At 42.4% G+C, this 22,240-nt stretch overlaps 1 protein-coding gene across 3 annotated transcripts in view; it reads left to right on the top strand.

Annotated features, from left to right (window-relative positions):
* The first annotated feature begins 5,821 nt into the window (after positions 1-5,821).
* The window catches only part of SPATS2 (spermatogenesis associated serine rich 2), a 197,271-nt gene continuing 180,852 nt past the window's right edge, over positions 5,822-22,240 (top strand). For 2 of the 3 annotated variants that reach the window (XM_037846132.1, XM_037846126.1), the window contains exon 1: positions 6,620-6,785. The gene's annotated coding sequence lies outside the window, so the exon portion shown is untranslated. Of the gene's footprint in view, positions 5,902-6,619; positions 6,786-22,240 lie in introns of those variants that run through there. The other variant, XM_037846128.1, reaches the window with a different exon arrangement.

Genomic DNA, 22,240 nt, shown 5'->3' with positions numbered 1-22,240 from the left:
GATTGACGTGCCCACTTCCAGGCGGAAGCAGCTAGGCAAAGCGAGCAAGACGCAGCCACTGGGGCCACTCATCCCCCCGAGGCTTACCTGGGCATGGGAGCATTTATACACGCATCCGCCTATTTCAATGCACCCGCCACCTTTTGGCCTATCCTTCAGGGAATCGCCTTAAGAGCGTTTGCCAACTGCTCCGCCTGTCGGCCTACTAAATTCACCAAGCTCCTCCAGGAGCCGAGTGAGCCTTTCGCCACCTTTGTCTCCAGGGTTGAAGAAACCTGCGCTCGAAAGGTTAGTGATCCCCAGGCCCAACTGGCCCTCGCTCGAGAACTCATTCTCGAGGGAGCCAATCCCCCTTGCAAGCAGGCTATCCTTCCCTTGCGGGAGAAGAGCCTACACAATTGGGTACTTGCCTGCAGCGTCTTTGACCCAGCTGCCGCGTCCCTAGCCCAGGCTGTCTCTGGCGCTGTCACTGCCGCCTTAGCCGCCAGGGAGTGCCCCAATGTGGAGGTAGACCGGGAGCCCAGTCCGGAAATACCCCCGGAGAGTGAGATTATACGCCTATACAGACGGGCAAAAGCAAGTCCCCTGCACCTCCATAACCCCCACCCAAGCATTGCTTCCCTTCTAATGATCATGCTTGCCCTCGCCTCTCCCACCCAGGCCAACTCACTACACCAACCTTTTAACTGGACAGTCCATGTCATGGGGGGGATAAAGAAGGACCTCCTCTATAATGTTACAGCCGAGGCTCCTTCGTTTACTGCCAGCATTTGTAATTTTGTTCAATTCACAGGTTTAAACAACAATAATTGGTTACATAATCAATGTCAAGGCGGCCTCGTTTCTGGTTATTACATTTGTCCCTCCACAGGCAAGGGCTGTGCTGACCCCTTGCATTTTTATTGCCCCTCCTGGGGGTGTGAAACAATGGCCTACGGATGGTCTGACGCTCCCAATAGAAATCAGCACCTCCAAGTGTCATGGACAAAGCCAAATTGGCGCAATATAACCCTTAAGGTTAAAAACCCCGGCGAGGACAATTGGCTTAGTAGCCGCACATATGGCCTCCGCCTCTACATGGAGGGCTATGATTAGGGTGGTCTCTTCTCCAGACAAAAGAGACACCCCACCGCCACCAATCCGAGCGGCGTTGGCCCCAACAAAGTCCTTAACCCCCTTAATCCACAGCCCTCCAGCCGCACCTCAGCTGCAAACAGCGCATCGCCAACCCCACCACCCCAACCTTTTCTGCCCCCCTCTCATTACTCCTCTCCCCTCCTCGGCCTTATCCAAGCGGCCTTCACCTCAGTGAATTCCTCCAACCCCAATCTTACCTCCTCCTGTTGGCTATGCCTCTCCACCTCCTCCTCCCTGTATGAGCCCGTTGCCTCCAACCTCTCCTTTTCAGAAAATACAGAGAATAGCCCCTCGGAATGCAATTGGAATACCTCTACCGTCCCCCTAACCTTTCATTCAGTTTCCTCCACAGGAAAGTGCGTCCGCCCTCTCTTATACAACTCTCCCAACCTCACAGCTTGTGCCAACTACTCATCCCCCAACAGCTCTGCCAAATTTCTTATTCCCCACAACTCCTCCCAATGGCTCTGCTCCTCTACAGGACTTACCCCCTGCCTTAACGTGCAAACCCTCAATACAACTAATGAAACTTGCCTCCTAATTGTCCTTATCCCTAGGGTCCTATACCACAGCGAGGAAGACTTCTTCCTCCGCCTAGAAAGAACTGCAGCTCCTGCCCCTCTGCAAAAGCGAGAGCCCATCACCGCCCTCACGATCGCCTCCCTCCTAGGTCTTGCAGGCGCTGGCACCAGAATCGCTGCGCTAGCCAGTCAAGGCTCCGCCCTAACTCACCTCCGGGTGGCTGTTGACGAGGACATTCGTCACCTACAAAACGCTATTTCCCATCTTAAAAATTCTGTTAACTCCCTCTCTGAGGTCGTGCTCCAAAACCGCCGAGGTCTCGACCTTCTTCTCCTCAAAGAAGGAGGCCTTTGCGCCGCCCTAGGAGAAGAATGCTGTGTATATGCCAATTCCACAGGTCTCGTCGAAGACAGCCTAAAGAAGGTCCGAGAGGGACTAGAACAACGCAAAAGGGACCGTGAAGCCGCCAACTATTGGTCCCACATCTTTGCCCCCATCCTCCCATACCTCCTCCCTCTCCTCGGCCCCCTACTAATGATTATTCTAGCTCTCACCCTACGGCCCTGTATTATCCGCAGACTTGTCCAACTTGCTAAAAACCAAGCCAATGCTGTCTTCTCATCATTTGTGCAAGTCCAGTATCAACGACTTGCCTCCACTGAAGAAGCTGACCCTCCGCAGCGTCACCACCCTCGTCCATCCCGCAAGCAGCGAGGCCCCTCTCGAGCACCCGGGCGCCACACCAACGTCGAGCTCCAGCCTCTCTGAGCAACCGTCAACCCCTTTTCCCCTCCCCGGCCTCCCCTTTCCCTCATCCCTTAGCGGATCTCTCCGGTAAGCTTCTTCCTGTAATTAGAAAAGAAGGGGGAAATGCGGGATACTGATTACGTGCTTCAACTTGGCGGGCCTGGGCCGGGGGACCGGATCCGCCCCTGGGGAGGGTGGTGGGCACGGGCGGTAGCGCCCTCCACAGCCCCCCGGGCCTGAGAAAGTGAGGCCGGATGCAGGCCCCATTTCCTCACCCAAAATACAATCGTTAAGGGAAGCTTGCCAGAGAAAACCGCCCCCCTTATCTTGCCCGCCACCCCCGTTGCCAGAGCAACTCCCGCCACCGCCAGTGCGCATGCACCGTTGCCAGAGCAACTCCCGCCCCTTTTTCAAACAACCCCCGCCCTCTATGCCAGCCTATATAACTTGTGCTCACCCCTGATTAAAGGCTCTTGGTTTTACCCTCCTGAGAAAAGCGTCCCACCTGTTTCCTCACGCCGCCCTCCACACCTTGCATGCCACCGCCGGGGACCTGGCCAAGTCCCCCGCCTCGCCCTCGCCTCCGGGAAAGAGCCCCCGCCGCCGGTACCCTCCGAGCAAGTCCGAGAGCCGAGGGTTCAGCAACCGGCCGCCCTCCGACGCAGTAGATGCAACCGCACAAATGTACACTTCAACTGAGATACAGGAATTTAAACAACTAATGCTAAATCAATTCAAAAAGTTTAGAGAAGATATTGCAAAAGAGATAGAGGCTGTAAAGGAAACACTGGACATGTATACGGCAGAAATCAAAAGTTCAAAAAACCTACCAGCAGAATCTATGGAAATGAAAGGCACAACACAAGAGATGAAAGACACAATGGAAACATACAACAGCAGATCTCAAGAGGCAGAAGAAAACAGTCAGGAACTGGAGAACCAAACACCTGAAAGCCTACACGCAAAGGAGCAGATGGAGAAAAGAATGAAAAAATATGAGCAACATCTCCGGGAACTCAAGGATGAAACAAAGTACAAGAATGTACGTATCATTGGTGTCCCAGAAGGAGAAGAGAAGGGAAAGGGGGCAGAAGCAATAATAGAGGAAATAATTAATGAAAATTTCCCATCTCTTATGAAAGACATAAAATTACAGATCCAAGAAGCGCAGCGTACTCCGAACAGAAGAGATATGAATAGGCCTACGCCAAGACACTTAATAATCAGATTATCAAATGTCAAAGACAAAGAGAGAATCCTGAAAGCAGCAAGAGAAAAGCAATCCATTACATACAAAGGAAGCTTAATAAGACTATGTGTGGATCTCTCAGCAGAAACCACGGAGGCAAGAAGGAAGTGGTGTGATATATTTAAGATACTGAAAGAGAAAAACCGCCAACCAAGAATCCTGTATCCAGCAAAGCTGTCCTTCAAATATGAGGGAGAGCTCAAAATATTTTCTGACAGACAGACAATGAGAGACTTTGTGAACAAGACACCTGCCCTATAGGAAATACTAAAGGGAGCACTACAGGGTGATAGAAGACAGGAGTGCGTGGTTTGGAACACAATTTTGGGAGATGGTAGCACAACAATGTAAGTACACTGAACAAAGGTAACTATGAATACGGTTGAGAGAGGAAGATGGGGAGCATGTGAGACACCACAAGAAAGGAGGAAAGATAACGACTGGGACTGTGTAACTTGGTGAAATCTAGAGTATTCAACAATTGTGATAAAATGTACAAATATGTTCTTTCACGAGGGAGAGCAAGCAAATGTCAACCTTGCAAGGTGTTAAAAATGGGGAGGCATTGGGGGAGGGATGCAATCAGCATAAACTAGAGACTGTAACTAATAGAATCATTGTATTATGCTTCCTTTAATGTAACAAAGGTGATATACCAAGGTGAATGCAGATAAGAGGGGGGGATAGGGGAGGCATGTTAGACACTTGACATTGGTGGTATTGTCCGATTCTTTATTCTACTTTGATATAAGGTTATTTTTCCTTTTGCTGCTTCCTAGCTGTCATTTTTTTGTTTCCTCTTTCTTTTGCCTCTCTACCTTCTTTGACTCTCCCTCCTGCCTTGTGGAAGAAATGTAGCTGCTCTTGCTTAGTATGAGCAGAATGTTCAATTAGGATGAACTTAAATGTTTGGAAATGAACAGGGGTGTTGTTAGCAAGATGTGAGAATAACTAACAGCGCCGAATGGTGTGTGAATGAGGTGGAAAGGGGAAGCTCAGAGTCATATATGTCACCAGAAGGAAAGTTGGAGGTCAAAAGATGGAAATGTATAAAACTGAATCCTATGGTGGGTAATGTCCATGATCAACTGTACAAATACTAGAAATCACTTCATGAACCAGAACAAATGTATGACAATACAATTAGAAGTTAATAATAGAGAGGCATATAGGGAAGAACTATATACCTATTACAAACTATATACTACAGTTAGTAGTATTTCAACATTTTTTCATAAACAGTAACAAACATACTATATCAATACTAGGAGTCAACAATTGAGGGGGGTTGGTTAGGGATAGGGGAGGTTTAGAGGTTCCTTTTTTTTTTCTTTTTTCATCTTTCACTTTATTTCTTGTCTGGAGTAATGAAAAGTTTCTAAAAATTGAACAAAAATTAAGTGTGATGGATGCACAGCTGTATGAGGGTACCCAGGGGCAAGTGATTGTACACTTTGGAACTTTGGATAATTGTATGGTATCTGAACAATCTCAATAAAAATGAAAAAACAAACAAACAAACAAACAAAATGATACGGCTGGATTAATTAGTCATCTTTAACCAGGGGTCAGTGGGCTCCAGAGGATTTCTGACACTCCTCCACCCATGCAAAGTTAAAAACCAGAAGGATCAGATGACTTCACAGAGATCTGCTACTTCATTACATGTATCGTGACTGAAATAACAAGTGGAACGCAAAACGTGTTGTCTAGCTATACACACTCTCACAGTTGTTGTTTGTGCCCGTTCAGAGCCCCTATGTTTGGCCTCAAAAATAACATGGGGACAGATTCGGATTCATCTTTTTCAAAACTGAATGTTTAAATATCAGCATAGCTGCTCCTAATAAAACAATAACTGATCAGTCGACAGTGAGATGAGTGCCTCACACATGCAGGACACTGGTTCGAAAGATATTGGTTCCGGCCCTGGGGAAGTTGGAAGACAACAGAAATATTCAACTTTTGACTCGACGGGCGGTGTTACTGACCACAGCCGCATAGAGGATGTAGACAGCTGAGGCACACCAGAAATCTGACTCAGCAGTTGACTTGAGCAGCATGTCCGACCGACGTTACTACGGTAGAGAACCCCCAATTCGCCCCTGGAGTCAGCCTGGACTTGGTCCCGGAGGCGCAACCCCCTCCCGCCTCGGCGTCCAGGAACTCCCAGGAGGCTAAGCGGCCGCGCGGTGCGAAGGTCCTGGTGTTTCCCACCGGCAGCGACTCTGAAATGGCCTTTTGGAGTAAGTCTTGGGTCGGGAAGGAGGCAAAAGGGAAAAATATTGGAAGGTCTTCGGGGTGGAGTTGCGAACGGCGCAAGTGAAGGAGGCCAGAAAGACCTTCTCCCTGGTCGCGCCTAGTAAGAGAAAACGCTCACAATGTAACCCCTGAGGCGCCCGCCTTCGGCAACCTCCGGAGGAGTTTCGGCTCTTTCCGTCAGTTCCAGCTCCGGCTCTCTACACCCCCACCCCCACCCCCATGCAGCCCCGCTTTGTTTGAGTGTGGGCCGTTGCGAGTCCCGCGAGCTCGTGTCCCCTCCGCGGTGATTCCCAATCTCCGGCGACGCCCAAGCTTCCTCAACTAGGGCGCGCGACTCAGCCGGGGGTTGTGAGGAGCGAGGGACCAGGTCTCGAGAGGAGCGACCTCGATAACACGACCAATTGATGTCCGCTGCTCACCCCGCGCCAGTCCACTCAAAGGTCTCCAACGCGCGCGTCGCCTCGCGCTCAGCCCTTGCCCGCGAGCAGGTTGGCCCCAACGGCCTCGAGCTTGGCGCGTCGGGTTCGCGCTGGCTGTCTGGCGCGCACGCGCCTGAGCGGGCTCCGGGGCGGGGCGAACGGCTCGAGCCCCGGCGAGGGTCGGTGTGGATCGGCTGGCACTCTGGCCCCCAGCCGCGGGTGCGATTTCCAGCCCGCCGCCGGGCCGAGGAGGGAAGCGGGGACAGGCGGCGGTGGGGGCGGGGCGGCGTCCGGCTCTGGGAGAGCTGGGGGAGGAGCTCGGCGGCGGCGGCTCTAGAAGAGGAGGAGGAGGCGGCGGAGGATATCCTTTCCTCTTCTCAGACCCTGGAGCGTCCCGGACGCGGAGCCCGGAACTTGGGGGACGCGGCGACTGCGGGGGCCCGCGATAGGTGAGGCTGGCGGTGCGGGGCGGAGGGGTTGATGGGGACTGAAGGGGGTCACAGAGATGCAGAGAGCGGACTTGGAGGAAGACAAAGGAGAAGAGGGCAGTTTTTGGGGGTGGGGGTACAGAAAGGAGGGGGATACGAGCCCTTTGGGACCAGGAGTACCCAGAGGGTGAAAGGTTTCTGGGGTCAATGGGGAGGGCGTTGCACGAGGGTCCCAGTCGGGGTTTTAAGAGGTATAGGCCGGGAAAACAATGGAGCGAGGGGGGACTCGGGTGTGAACGTGTGTGGGGTATCGGGTTTTAATAAACAACGAGAGAGATTGAAACGAATGAAAGGGTCATTTGAGATGAGAAGTACAGTGAATTGGAAATGCAATGGGGCATGCGTCAGGTCATCTGTGTGGGTGTCCGAGGTCCTTAGAATTTGGGAACAATATGGGATTTGAAAATAAGGGATGTGAAGGGTATTCTTGGAATTGAGAGGGGAAACGGAATGAAAAATGAGGCAAAGGGGGACAGAGAAATACAATAGATGTTGTTTGGGCTTGAATTAAAGCAGAAGGGTAGATGCAGTCGGAGAATGGAGGGTAGATGGACTGGCGTGGCATCTCTCCGAATTCATCCAGGATGATTGGGTTCTTTTAGGAGGTGGATGTTTCTCAGGCTTGTCCCTCTGCTAAAGAGTGGAAGCCACTTTTTTAATGATTTGATTACCATTTGTAGTCTGTTTCATTGATAAAGCATGCTTATAATATTTCTCTTCTGTTCAGCAGGTTACTGTACAGTAATTTATCTGTGACTAATGAAGCAGGAGAGGACAGAGCACCAAAAATAGTCGTCTTTCTCTGAGTTAGATCAGTGGTAATGCAGAGTTCATCGTGTTCTGGGGAGAACCAAGAGGTTTTTTGTTTTTTTTTTCCAGTTGAATCAAAAGGTGGTGAATAGTCTTGATAAATCTAAGTTATCAGTACTTTGTTAAAATGGAAGTTTCTCATTGAGAAATGTTTATGTTAGTGGGAGAGAGCTTGGATTCTGCCTCAAGACAGTTTCTTGATGTGGATTTCAAATTATTAGGCTGTCTCATACTTTCCAGTTTGAATTAAGGTGATTTGAGAAAATTGTGGTACTTACGGGGTTATGATCTTTGCATTTACTTGATACTTTTATTAACATTTCCAGCCCAAATTTGGAATGCTACTGGATAGATGATTGCTGATTTTGAAATTATAGTTACTATTATGTGTTCGTAATTAGTCCATGTTAAGCTTTTATTGGTTGGGCATTAAGTTTTGCTGACTCATCTAAGACTTCTGGGAATTCATCAGTTTATATTTTTCAGCTTGTCAGATGGTAGCATGAGGCTACTATAAAGGTCCAAAAGTAATGTTTAAATTGTCACTTTTGTTTATACTGTAAAAACTGAATAAAACAAGAAGTGAGTGCAGTATCCTTACTAGTGATGATGTGGCTCTTTACTGACCTCTTACAATGGACTAGGCAATGTAGTAAGGTTTTTTTGAATGCATTATCTTTTAATTTAATCCTCAAAATAGCTATAAGATAGATCCTGTATATAATTTTTAAGATTGGGAAGTTATAAATTTAAGGTTATAATAAATTATATAGCTTACTATATAATGAGGTTAAATAGCTTCCTAAGGTCACAGAACTAATAAATTACACAGCTGGATTCAGACCCAGCTGTTGGCTGTCTTTAAATCTTCACTGCCTGGTGGTTCTTCCTGCATACCGCTCCCCCCCCCCCATGTTGGTAGTGATACAAGTGACAAGAATTGGTTGAAACTTGGGTCTGATACAATAGTGATTTAGATGGAGATTAGGTTAGTGGACTACATCTGTAGGGTTTATTGCTTGTGGAATCCTAGTAATGAGGCCAAAAACATTGTCTTGCTATGGGTTTGTCCTGTAAGCACACTAAATTTTCTGTTTAGTCTAGTGCACTGCTGAAGTACTGTGCATACGTGGCACTCTTCCCTGTAGAAGTCATGACAGCCAGTTGTGGAGCCAAAACCAATTAACTCTGGAAAACAATAAAAAATTGCTGAGTGCTCAAGTACCCTCCAAGCACCTGTTGAGTCAACAGTTGGTACTGGCATTACCTCTAAATTTAGACAGGATCCTCTTAGAAACAGGGAGTGAAACACCTAGTACTGAAACAGCTGGGGCCTGAGGGAGGAGTAATAGTTTTCTGGCCAAAACATCAGCATTAGGCCCTCGAGGCTGATCCAGGAGCAGCCCAGGGCTACAGATGCTAGTGAATGGCTGGGGGGAGTTTTCATTTGTTGCAAATGAAAAGTAGGCACTGAACTCAGTGTGCTTTATATATCTTATAAGATCTTCAAACAGTCCTTATAAGATGGTTGTAAGCATTATCCCCATTTTTCAGATGAGGCTCAGAAACTGTAAGCAACCTGCAACTTTTTTTTTTTTTTTTTATTTGCTGCTTCCTGTTGCCCACTGCAGAGCCACCGTGGTGAGCTGGAAACTAAAAGTCACTCTTTAGGATCCACTTTGCCTCTCTGTTAGAAGTAAAACTGATTTTTTCAGTCTTGCTGCTTTCATTGGAAACATGAAGGAAAAGCTTGTATTTTTCTAATTTAACTCTTGAGAAGAGGACCCATTCATTATATTAGCAAATGATATCTTGTAGAATAGAATTCAGCTTCTTTATTTCCTTAGTGCATGTCTGCAGCAACATGAAAATGGCATGTCCATCATTCCGATTCTGAGATCCTTAGTTAAGTTAGTAATATAGGCTATTTCTCATTTTTAAATCTTGATAAATATTTCCCAACCATATATGACAGTGGACAGTTTGACATAATGGCAGTGAAGCATACCTCTTAGAGATTCTTACCACTTCTCGATATGTTTTTACCACATAGATTTGATCATCATTCTTGCTTGGTTACTTTTTTTTATTTTTTTGGCTTAAGCAATAAGGAACATTTGTTATCTCAAGTAACAGTCTCTCTGAGATTCATTCAGTGCCTTGATAACTTCACCGAGGACCAGCGTTCTTCTCACGTTTCTGCTCTGCCATCTCATTGTCAGCTACCCTAATGGTCACAAGATGGCTACCACATTTCTAGATGTGACATTTGCTTGGTTACTTTTAAATGATGGTCTTATTATATGTTCACCTGAGGGTAGCACTTGGCCTTGTGTATGAGTAATGGGTATTTCCTCTACTGACTTTTCCTGTACTGTTCACAGGATACTTGTACTGGACATGATTCAAAGGAAATGGTTTATCCAGTTTTCATGGCTCTGTCTTAGCTTCTGCCTCCTTATATTTATGTATCATGGCATCTGGCTAGCACATTAAATACATTTCAATTTAGCAATAAATGTACATTTGAAAATCTTTTGGGTAGTTCAGCTGGAGTTTCTGTGTGAAATGTATCCAGTATGGAAGGAACCATTTATTATATACACATTGCTTCAGTCACACCTGTAGATGTGGATGATCATCCTAAGAACGTTATTTATCTGTATGTGTATTTGAACTATGTATCAATAGTGCAGAGTGTTTTCAGTTCACTTGATGCTTTTGATTGAAATTCAGGGTACTGTTTTGTTTAAAAATGTTTTACATGTGTGAGCTGCTGGGTACTGCTTACCTTGGAAAAAAAGTTTGAGTGCCTGCTGTATGCTTTAAATATTTCAATCAGGTAGCTGTAATACTTGGACAAAACAGGAAGTAAAATTGGCTGAAGCCATTTGACTACATTCTCTCTTACCCCTCCTCCCTCACTCCCTCTATTCTTCTTTCTCTTTATATATATATATAGGAGTTGTCATGTAATATCAAATATGAAAAGGTTGAATAACTGCAGACTGACAGTCCCTTAGGATGGATCTAACCTCCCATTTCATTTTTTTCTAAATGTCACAGAGGTTAATTATCCCTGCAACTTGCTGTTTGGGATTATTGGGCTATAGAGGGCCTTCAGGCTCATGTGCAATTTTCTGAAGGCCTCGGAGGAGACCTGGTGAACTCACTTACCTTGGAGGTGGTCTTTCTGAAACCCAGGCCAACTTCTAGTCAGTTGAATTGGTTCTGGAAATATTTCTGAAGGTTTAAAGTTTGTAAACACCTTATCTTTAGGTGTCTGGATATTAAGGATTGGCCAGAGGCTGGCACTCACTTTCCATATTTATATCCACCATGGCATCCTAAGGAAAGGTTCATGAAATATACATCATCTTCTACTCAGATTCTGTAGCAGCCCCAAGTCCTTAAAGCATACTGCAGGGTCTGAAGATATAGCCATTAGCTTAAAGGTAACTTTTGCAGTCATTGCCCTATGACTAATTTGGGGTTAGGAACAAGTTGACTGGAGGGATTGCCAGGGATTACATAGGGCTTCTTACTGGCTCAAATCCTAAATAACAACCTTGGATTTCTGGTAAGAAAGGCACTATTTAATTAACAAGATGACGTGATTACTAGTTATGGTTTGTGTGTGTGTTTTCTTTTTTAGAATATTTGGGACTTGAGGAGAAGGAGGCTTGTGATAGGCCATTATAAGATTTTGGATAAATCTGAATGGATAAGTGAATTTGTCTTTTGTACTTGAAGATACTTCAAATGATATTACTTTATTGATCTGGATAGAATTGAAAAGACCAATTTGTAAAACCTGCAGTCTTTCCTATCTTGAGTACCTGTGGTGTGTGTCTTGCTGCTGTTTTAAGGACCCCCTCAGTAGTAGAGCAATACTTTTCCTTAAATTATCCACTTGGTCTCTGATTACAACATGTCCTTGTGGTCAGCCCATGGCTGGTTCTTTCTGGCCATCTTCTGTTACACTGATTCAGAATGTGCAATATAGTGTGTAGTGGAAGTGACTTCTTTTGCTTACTTTGCTTATTCTCTTACATCTCTATAGTAAATTGCCTTGATAGCCTGTCTGCATATCCTGCATGAACCTTCAGTACAAAGATCTCATCATAAGAAGTTCCATCACATTTGAACACAGTGAAATATGCCTGTAACTAACTTGGAATGACAAGAAGCTAAGGTTTGGCACTTGAATGGTAGGTGGTACAGAACCACCAAAGAACTATGTCAACCATTTGCTTAGATTCAAACTTGATGTCTTGTTATATCTTACTAGTCAGTACACACTTGGTTTCCTGAGATGGTTATTTAATTCCTTGTTAAGTTGACGATACTGTGGCAATGCTTAGTTGGGTAATCTTTTTCACCTCTGTCACTTCTCAAAGGTTGTATTTTGTATGAGTCTTTTAAAGGTTGATGTTTGACATTTGTTGTTAGTTCATCAGCACATAATGTTATGATGATCCTATGTTAGACCAAAGGGTATTTTTATGTGGTATTGTAATTTGGGAGCTCAGGAAGCAACATAGCAACAATGATTACTTAAATGTGTGTTTAGGTGTCTAGCCTGATGAAATAAAGAAAGCTTCTGAAAAAAGGAGGGATATTTGGTACCTTCATCCTGATTATTTGTTGTTACTGAAATCTAAAATTTCACTAAGATTGAATATAAGTAGAATTATATTCAATTTTCACATTGTTACACTTTTGATTGGGCAATAAAGTTGAGGATACATGCTCTTTTCACACTTTACTGACTAATCATTTCCATTATACTTATTAGCCATTCATGTCTCTTCTTTGAAGAAATGTCTGTTCAGATCCTTGGCCTGTTTTTGTTGTGTTATTTGTCTTTTTGTTGTTGAGTTTTAGGAGTTTGTTATTTATTCTGGATATTAAACCCTTATCAGATGTATGGTTTCCAAATATTTTCTCCCATACTGTGGGTTGCCTTTTCATTTTCTTAATAATGTCCATCGATACACAGAAGTTTTTTATTTTGATGAAGTCCATTTTATCTATTGTTTCTTTTATTTCTAAAACAATAAAAATTATTCTCTTATAGTTCTGGAGGTTAGAAGTCAGATAACAAAGTGTTGGTAGGGTTAGTTCTTTCTGGAGGCTCTGAGGGGAATCTGTTCTATGCTTGTCTCCTAGCTTCTGGTGGTTGGTGGCAAGTTTTCCTGTTCCTTGGCTTGCAGATATGTCACTCCAGTCTCTGTTTTTGTCTTCATATGGCAATCTCTCTTTGTCTCTCTGTCCAAATCTCTGTCTCCTTTCCTTTATAAAGATACCAGTCATTGGATTTAGGGCCCAGAATGACCTCATCTTAACTTTGATTACATCTGCAAAGACTGTGTTTCTAAATAATGTCACGTTCATAGGTACTAGGGGTTAGGGCTTGAAGATATCTTTTGGGAGCACACAGTTCAACCCACTACAGGCATATAATTTGCAACTTGTAATGATTACATGTGGCTTGTAATTGGGTAAATAGTAAACCAATCATAAAAATATCTTTTACTGTGGTCAAATCAAACATTTTAGCTGGGAGAAGAGGAGGAAGGAGCTGGGAGAACATAAAACTATTGTTCGCTGTTATTTAGTTGGTAATATAGCAAAGCATGCTAAGTTTGACCTCCCAGTGTCTTGGGCTGGGTTCTCCTGGCATGTTGTTGCAGTTATCTTTTGCTGAGTAATAAAACCACTCCAGACTGAGAGGCATGAAACTCCCATGTTTTTGTGGAATGACTGGGCTCAGCTTGGTGATTCTTGCTCGAGTTTCTCAGGTAGTTGCAGTTACACAGTGGCCTGGAGTTACCTTGAAGGCTTCTTTGCTCACATATCTGATGCTGGAGCAAGGAAGCCCAATAGTTAGGAGCTGGAACAGGTAGAGCTCCTTGGAAATCTCTTTCTATTTCTATATAGTCTATTTTTAATGTAAGTCTTTCCAGCATAGAGGCTTCATGATAGCCAGACTTCTTACATGGAGGTTTAGGGGACTCCAAAGGCACTTCTTTTGAGAAAGAGCCAGGAGGAAGCTGCATTGTCTTTCATGACTTAACTTTGGAATCATACAGTGTCATTTCCATTTTATTTTGTGCATTAGATGCAAGTTACTAAGGTTAGCACATATTCTAAGAGAGTGTCCATTTCCAGTTAGACTTTACCTGTTGCTGGGAGGAGTGGCATGGAATATACAGACATGTTTCAAAGTGACTTGTCTTTACTCTGGCCACAAATTATTAAATTCCACCCACATGCAAAATACATTCACCCTATATCAAGGCTTCCAAAGTCTCATCTAGTACAGTCATCAGGCTCAGGCTTGAGCTCCAAGATCTCATTGTTTAAATCAGGTCCAGATGTAGATGAGGCTACTTGGATGGGGTTCCTTGGATACATCTCCTTGAGTACCATAGCTTTCAGTTTGAAGACCTGTGAACTAAAAAGACAAGTTATCTCCTCGCCCCCTCCAGTCCACCCAGTATACAACAGTGGGACAGGCATAGGACACTGTTCTAAACATTGTCTCCTGTTTAGAACAACAGACACTCCTGTTCTAAAAGAAAGAAAAATGAGAGGAACCCAATAGTCACTGGTCCACAGCAAGTCTGAAATCCACTAGGCACATATTATCAGCTCTGTGATTAGGGCTCAGTTCTACTACCTGGGAATGATCTTCCACAGCTGTTGGTTCTGTCCTCTGAATTATCCTTCCTTTTCCATAAAATGTATTCCATGTTTGCATCTGAGTAACTTTCTCAGCCTGTTTGCTGCCTACAGAAGTTTGGGGGTCAAAAGAATCTTTTTCATTTTGTACTGCCTCTGTCTATTTTAATCCAAGATGATAAAGTTTCTGAAAGTAAGATTCTCTTAAAAATTCTGGATTTCTTATGAATCTTATTGGGGATTCACTCTCTTAGACAAAAGCTCTTTTCTACTTAGGCTTTCTGTAAGGCTTTTGTGGGACAATACCTTAAGATTCTTAAAAGGCTTTTTATTTGAAAGGATCTATGAGGTACAACCTTACATTTGTTTGAAGACTAAACTAGGGCTTCCCAGACTATGGCGATGTGAGCTCAGATTTGATTTTACATTTTTAAAGGTGTTTAAAAAAAAGAATATGCGACAGAGACCATATGTGACTTTCAAAGCCTAAAATGTTTACTATCTGACCCTTTATGGGAAAAGTTTGCTGGCTCTTGTCTAAACAAAGCTTTTATCTTTAGGCCATGTTTTTTTGACACTGCCTTGGGTTTGATCTTTGCCCAGAAGGCATTTCTTAATTTGAAAAATGTTTGCTATATGGGGAGGCTGGGAATAAGAAAGAGTTTTATTTTTGACTTTAGGAAGTCCTGGCTGCTTTGTATTTTCTCTACTTTTTTTTTTTTTTAATCATTTTTTTGTTGTCAAATATAACAAATATACTTAGAAGTGATAACTTTCCAAATGCAGTTTAACAAGTAGTTAGCAAATTTCAAAGAATATTATGTTATATTTCCACAGTTTTAGTTAATTCTTTATTCTGAAATATAACATATATACTTAGAAGTGACAATTTCCCAAGTGCAATTTAACAAGCAGTTAGAGAGCAAATTTCAAAGAATATTATAGGTTACATTTCAACAGTTTTAGTTATTTCCCTATTATGAAATATAACATATATACAAAAAGGTAATATCTTTCAAAGTATAATTTAACAAGTAGATATATAGGTAATTTCCAAAGTTGTTATGAGTTATAGTAACATAGTTTCAGTTATTATTTCCTTATTGTGAAATATAACATATATACAGAAAGGTATAGCTTTCAAATTACAATTAACAAGTAGCTATAGAACAAATTTCAATGGATGCTATGTGTTATAGTTACACCATTTCAGTTCTTTCCTTTTAGCTATTCTAATATCCTGGCAACTAAGAGAAAGAAAATTATATAAAGATTCAGTATTCATAATCCTTTGTTAAATTCCATCTTGTCTGTTGCTATCCCTTCCTCTAGTTTAATCACTTTGCCAATCTTCAGGGATGTCTAGGCAGTGGCCACCCTAACCTGTTCATGTTGAAAAAGGGTGTCAACTTTATGAGGAGAGGGGATACATCTAATTGATTTCTTGAAGAGGCTGTTGCCTCTGGGTTTTGGGACTTGGCTGGCGTAGGAGCACTCTAAAGGATTTAAGTTTCTGAAGAATAAATTTAGTGAGTGAAACTTGAGTCTCAGATAGGGATCTGAGTATTCTTTAAGGTTTTCAGGACTCCTGTTGACTTGAACTTATCATATTGTGGTCATTTGGCATATCTAGCTGAAGAATGCATAGGAGTAACCTCCAGGACAGCTTCTTGACTCTATTTGAATTCTCTTAGCCACCAAAACCTTATTTTGTTGCCTTTCTTTTTCCTCTTTTGGTCAAAAAGGAACTCTCAATTCCTCGATGCCAGGGTCAGGCTCATTCCCGGAATCCATGTCCCATGTTGCAAGGAAGTCTCATTTATCTTGGGCGTCCTGTCCCACACTGCGGGGAGGGTGATGAATTTATTTGCAGAGTTGGGCTTAGAGAGAGAAAGTCCACAGTTGAGCAACAAAAGAGGTTCTCTGGAGGTGACTCCTAGGCTTAATTAAAGGTGGGCTTAGCCTCCCCTTTACAACCATAAGTTTCACAAGAGCAAGCCTCAAGATTGAGGGCTTGACTTATATAGTAGGGGGTTCCTAAGTTCACGTAGCATACATTATGTTCATAGTGATCCATCCATATCTTACATTATCATCACTTAGTTGTACAATCCTCATCATACTCCATTTTAAACAATTCTTATGACCCAAAACATCTCATAGCTCTTTTATAAAGGGAGTTTATTTGGTTACACAGTTACAGTCTTAAGGCCATAAAGTGTCCATCAACAAAGGGTACCTTCACTGGAGAAAGGCCATTGTCATCCGGAAAACCTCTATTAGCTGGAAGGCATGTGGCTGGTGTCTGCTTGCTGCCAGATTGCGTTTCAAAATAGCATTCTTCAAAATGTCTGCATCAGCTTCCAACACCCATCTTCAAAATGTCTGTCTCAGCTACCAGCAGTGAGCTTCTTATGTCTGAGCTTATATAAGGCTCCAGTAAACTAATCAAGGCCCACACTGAATGGGCATGGCCACACTTCTATGGAAATACTGAACCCATATGTTCCAACCTAATCCACACCAATACATCTGCCCCCATAAGATTGCATTAAAGAATATTGCTTTTTCTGGGGGACATAATATATATAAACCAGCACATAGGGTAATTCAATGTCTAGTTTTCTGAGAAACTGCCAAACTGTCTTCCAGAGTGACTGTACCATTATATTTACTTTCTTTTTGAAAATGATATAATTCCTATTTCCTTTTTTTTTACATTTCTTTATTTTTATTTTTTTTATTTTTGTTGAATATAACATATTTACATGAAGTGATAACTTTCCAAGTGCAATTTAACAAGTAGTTAGCAAATTTCAAAGAATGTTATGGGTTCCTATTCTACAGTTTCAGTTATTTCCTTATTGTGAAATATATCCTGTATACAAAAAGATGATAACTTTCAAATTACAATTTAACAAGTAGCTATATAGGAAATTTCCAAGAATGATTAATGTGTTACTGTTCCGGTTTGCTGGAGCTGCCCTTATGCAAAATACCAGAAATAAATTGTTTTTTGTAAAGGGGATTTATTAGGTTACACATTTAGTGTCCAAAGGCCATGAAAATGTCCAAACTAAGGCATCAACAAGAGGATACCTTCACCAAAGAAAGGCCGATGGCATCTGGAACACCTCTTTCATCTGGGAAGGCATGTGAGTGGCATCTGCTGGTCCTTTGCTCCTGGGTTGTGTTTCAAAATGGCTTTCTCCAAAATGTCTCTGGGCTTCTGTCTTCATTTCCCTCTCTTACCTCCTGTGCATCCTTGCTTCTTTCTCCCAGGGCGTTTCTCTCTAAGCATCTGGGGGTCCTCACTTAACTTCTCTGGGGCAAACTCTAGACTTCATCTCTTAGCTTAGCATCTCCAAATGTCCTTCTGTCTGTATCTCTAAGCATCTCCAAGCACCAGTGTCTGTGTCAGCTCTTAGGTTCTCTCCAAAATGTTTCTCTTAGCTTCTCTTGGGGTATTTTGTCCTCTCTGCTCTCTGTGTGAGCTCTCTTTAAAGGACCCCAGTAATCTAATTAAGACCCACCCTAAATGGGTGGGTTCGACACCGCCATGGAAATAATTTAATCAGAGTTTCTGCCCACAGTTGATTGAGTCACTTCTCCGTGGAAACACTGAATCAAAACAAGATTGGGTTAAATGATCATGGTTCTTTTGGAGTCAATAACAGTTTTGAACCAGCATAGTTACAGTACCATATTTTCAGTTATTTCCCTATTGTGAAATATATCATATATATATAAAAAGATGATAACTTCCAAATTACTATTTAACAAGTATCTATATAGCAAATTTCAAAGAATGTTGTGGGTTACAGTTCCATCATTTCAGTCTTTCCTTCTTGCTATTTCAATACCCTAGCAACTAAGAAAAAGAAAATTATATAGAGATTCAGTATTCATAATCCTTCGTTAAATTCTGTCTTGTCTGTTGCTACCCCTTCTTCTAGTTTAATTACTTTCCTGATCTTCAGGGATGTCTAGGCAGTGACCACCCTAATCTGTTCATGTTGAAAAGGGGTGTTGACATTGTGGAAAAAGGAGATGCAACTGGTCGATGCTCTTGAAGAGGCTGTTGCCTCTGCGTTTTGGGACTTAGCTGGCATAGGAGGTCTCTGAAGGATTTAGTTTCTGAAGAATAAACTTAGTGAGTGAAACTTTTATAGAGTCTCAAATAGGGACTCGGGTATTCTTTAGGGTTTTCAGGACTACTGTTGACTTGGGCTTGTCATACTGTGGCCATTTGGAATATCTAGCTGAAGCTTGCATAGGCGTAACCTCCAGGACAGCCTCTTGACTCTATTTGAATCTCTTAGCCACTTATTTTGTTGCCTTTCTTTTCCCCTTTTGGTCAAAAATGCATTCTCAACCCCTTGATGCCAGGGTTGGGCTCATTTCTGGAATCCGTGTTGCACATCTCCAGGGAAACTTACTCACCTGAAGGGTCCTGTCTCATGTTGGGGAGAGGGTGATAAATTTATTTGCAGAGTTGGTCTTAGAGAGATAAAGTCCACAGTTGAGCAATAAAAGAGGTTCTCTGGAGGTGACTCCTAGGCTTAATTAAAGGTGAGCTTAGCGTCCCCTTTACAACCGTAAGTTTCACAAGAGCAAGCCTCAAGATCGAGGGCTTGATTTATAAAGTAGGACATTCCTGATTTCATGTAGCTTATGTTCTGTCCACAGTAATCAATCAGTATCTCACATTATCATCACTTAGTTGTACAATCCTCATCACTCTCCGTTTTAAACAATTCTCAGGACTCAAAACACCCCATAGCTCTTTTCAGCCCCTAATTATTTGTCCCTAGGATTTGTGTAGTACTATTAAGGTATTCCTATTAATTATAATCCCCAGTATGCAATAGGTAGATTTTTCCTATATACCGCTGTGTTGTCAACTCTCTGTACCAGTGTCATACCTTAGAAGTGTATCATGCAAGCGCCTATCTATATTTGTAGTGCTGATCTAGGGATACATGCTGTGCCAGTTTGATGTATTATGTCCTCTGAAACGCCATTATCTTTGATGCAATGTTATGTGGGCAGACATATTAGTGTTGATTAGATTTTGGAATTCTTTGGGTGTTTCCATGGGATGTGATTAAGTCAACTTGGGCAAGACCTTTGGTTGGATAATTTCCATGGAGGTGTTGCCCCACCCTTTCAGGGTGGTCTGAATTAAATTACTGGAGCACTATATAAGCTCAGACAGAAGGAGCAAGCTTGCTACAGCCAAGAGGGACACTTTGAAGAATGCACAGAAGCTGAGAGAGTAGCTGCAGATGAGAGGCAGTTTGAAGATGGCCGTTGAAAGGAGACTTGCTCTGGAGTAGCTAAGAGAGGACAAATAACCCCAGAATAGCTAAGAGTGACATTTTTGAGGAATTGCAGCCTAGAGAGGAATGTCCTGGGAGAAAGCCATTTTGAAACGAGAATTTTGGAGCAGGCGCCAGCCAGGTACCTTCCCAGCTAACAGAGACTTTCTGGACACCATTGGCCATCCTCCAGTGAAGGTATCCTTTGTTGATGAACACTTTATGGCCTTAAGACTGTAACTTTGTAACCAAATAAACCCCGTTTTATAAAAGCCAATCCATTTCTTTTGCATTCTGGCAGCATTAGCAAACTAGAACACATGCCTTTAAAACAACCCCTTTCAGTTGACAGTGTGATTGTGAAGACCTTGTGGATCACACCCCCTTTATCTAGTGTATGGATGAGTAGAAAAATGGGGATAAAAACTAAAGGACAAATGGGGTGGGATGAGGGGATGATTTGGGTGTTCTTTTTTCACTTTTATTTTTTATTCTTGTTCTGGTTCTTTCTGATGTAAGGAAAATGTTCAGAGATAGATTGTGGTGATGAACGCATAACTATGTTATCATACTGTGGACGGTGGATTGTATATCATGGATGATTGTATGGTGTGTGAATGTATTTCAATAAAACTGAATTTAATAAAAAAAAAAACACAAAAACCCTTTCAATCCTGTTTGCCTTCAATGCAACTCTGATACTTATAATCCTGTTAATAAGCAATCATTACCCCTATCCATTCCCATACCTTTAAATTCATCCTCATTAGCATATCTGATATTAGGTTATCATTCCCCCTTCATTAGCTTCTATCTCTAGGTCCCCAATATTCTACATTAAAAGACGTTGATTTTACATTGTTCAGGGAGTTCATAGTAGCGGTAACATACAATATCTCACCTTTTGTATCAGCTTTATTTCATTCAGCATTTTATCTTCAGGGTTCATCCATGTTGCCATTTGTGTCAGGACCTCGTTCCTTCTTACTGTTGCACAGTATTCCATTGTATGTATATACCAAGTTTTGTTTATCCACTCATCTGTTGAAGGACACTTGGATTATTTCCATCTCTTGGCCATCAGTGTTGCTGTGAACATTGGTGTACAAATGTCTGTATGTGTTACTGCTTTCAGATCTTCTGGGTATATACTGAGAAGTGGAATTGCCAGATCATAGGGTAATTCGATGTCTAGTCTTCTGAGAAACCGCCAGACTGTCTTCCACTATAATCCCTTCTTTAGCTTTTCCCTCTCTAACTGTACCTTATGATAATCAGCTAAAAAAAAAAAATCAGTTGACACTTTTGGCATTTTGTGTGGAAATCGCCTTAACCAAACTCATCAATTAGTTTTAGTTATATTTTCAATTTTCCTAATTACCGCAGGTCGCAACTTTGCTAAACTTCCCACTGTTACCTAATGGTAATAAGGTTCTCCTTTTCCTCAGCTTCCATTAAGGCTTTCCTCACTTTCTTATAAGCCAAGGATCAGCAGACTTTTTCTGTAAAGAGCCAGATAGTAAATGTTTTAGGCTTTTTGGGCCATAGATTTATGGTACACCTGCTCACCTCTGCTGTTGTAGTGACAAAGCAGTTCATAGACAATACATAAAAGAGCGGGCATGTCTGTGTTCCGATAAAACTTTATATACCAAAGCAGGCAACAGGCTGAATTTCGCCTGCAGGCCATAGTTTGCTGACCCCAGTTTTAAGTCTTCATTGAGAAGATACTGAGGCTTCTGCTAAAAGTATCCTTAAAACCCTTCAGGTTTTCATACTCTCAGGGATGTTCTTGCTTTCTTCTATCACTGAGTCCCATAGCCAAACATTTTAACTTTTTATTATGGCAGCATCCCATTCCTTATACCAAACTGCTTTCGTTATCTATTGCTGTATAGCAGTCAACACTCATAATTAAATTTCATGGTTCTGGGCTCAGCTAGGCAGTTCTTTCCAGAGTTTCTCCTGAGGATGTAGTCAGATGGTAGCTGGGCCTAGAGTCTTCTTAAATGATTCCTCACTCACTCTAGGCTGGGAGGACTAGAACAGTTGACATTCCTTGCACATCTCTCTATCCCTGTGAAGTGATGGTGTAAGAATCGTGAGAAGAGTCAGAAAAGAAAGTTTTGAATAAGTTATAGTCCCAGGAAGGGGAGCACTATATATACCTACCTTGAACTACTGACTGTGAAGTTTTCCCACTATATTTCTTTAGCATTAGTTGCATCTTGGAAGAGGTAATATCTCCTTTTGGGGTAAGCATTGTATGCTGTTTTTCAGTTTCTTTGTTTTGTCTGCATCACCTTTACCTCAAGTTTACATACATTACCACTTGAAAGGTTCCTCAGTGGTTTGGAGGGAATAGAGATGGAGGGAAGGAAGGGTTAACTGTCCATGCTTTGAAATGTGCTAGTATTATTAACTAGTTTTAGCTAGATGAAAACTTACCTTTTAGAGTATTTAATGCATGATATGCTGCATGCATAATGCATTCATTTGAAGAATTACAATATATAGTAGAATGGATTTATGAATGACATGGACAGCAAATTATTTCCAATCTCAATTGCTGTGATCATTTCTGGACAAAGCTAGAGA

The sequence above is a fragment of the Choloepus didactylus genome, chromosome 8, assembly GCF_015220235.1.
Source record: "Choloepus didactylus isolate mChoDid1 chromosome 8, mChoDid1.pri, whole genome shotgun sequence".
In the NCBI taxonomy this organism is placed as follows: domain Eukaryota; kingdom Metazoa; phylum Chordata; class Mammalia; order Pilosa; family Megalonychidae; genus Choloepus; species Choloepus didactylus.
The sequence above is the reverse complement of the archived record's forward strand: the minus strand, read 5'-3'. Positions and strand labels throughout refer to the sequence as shown.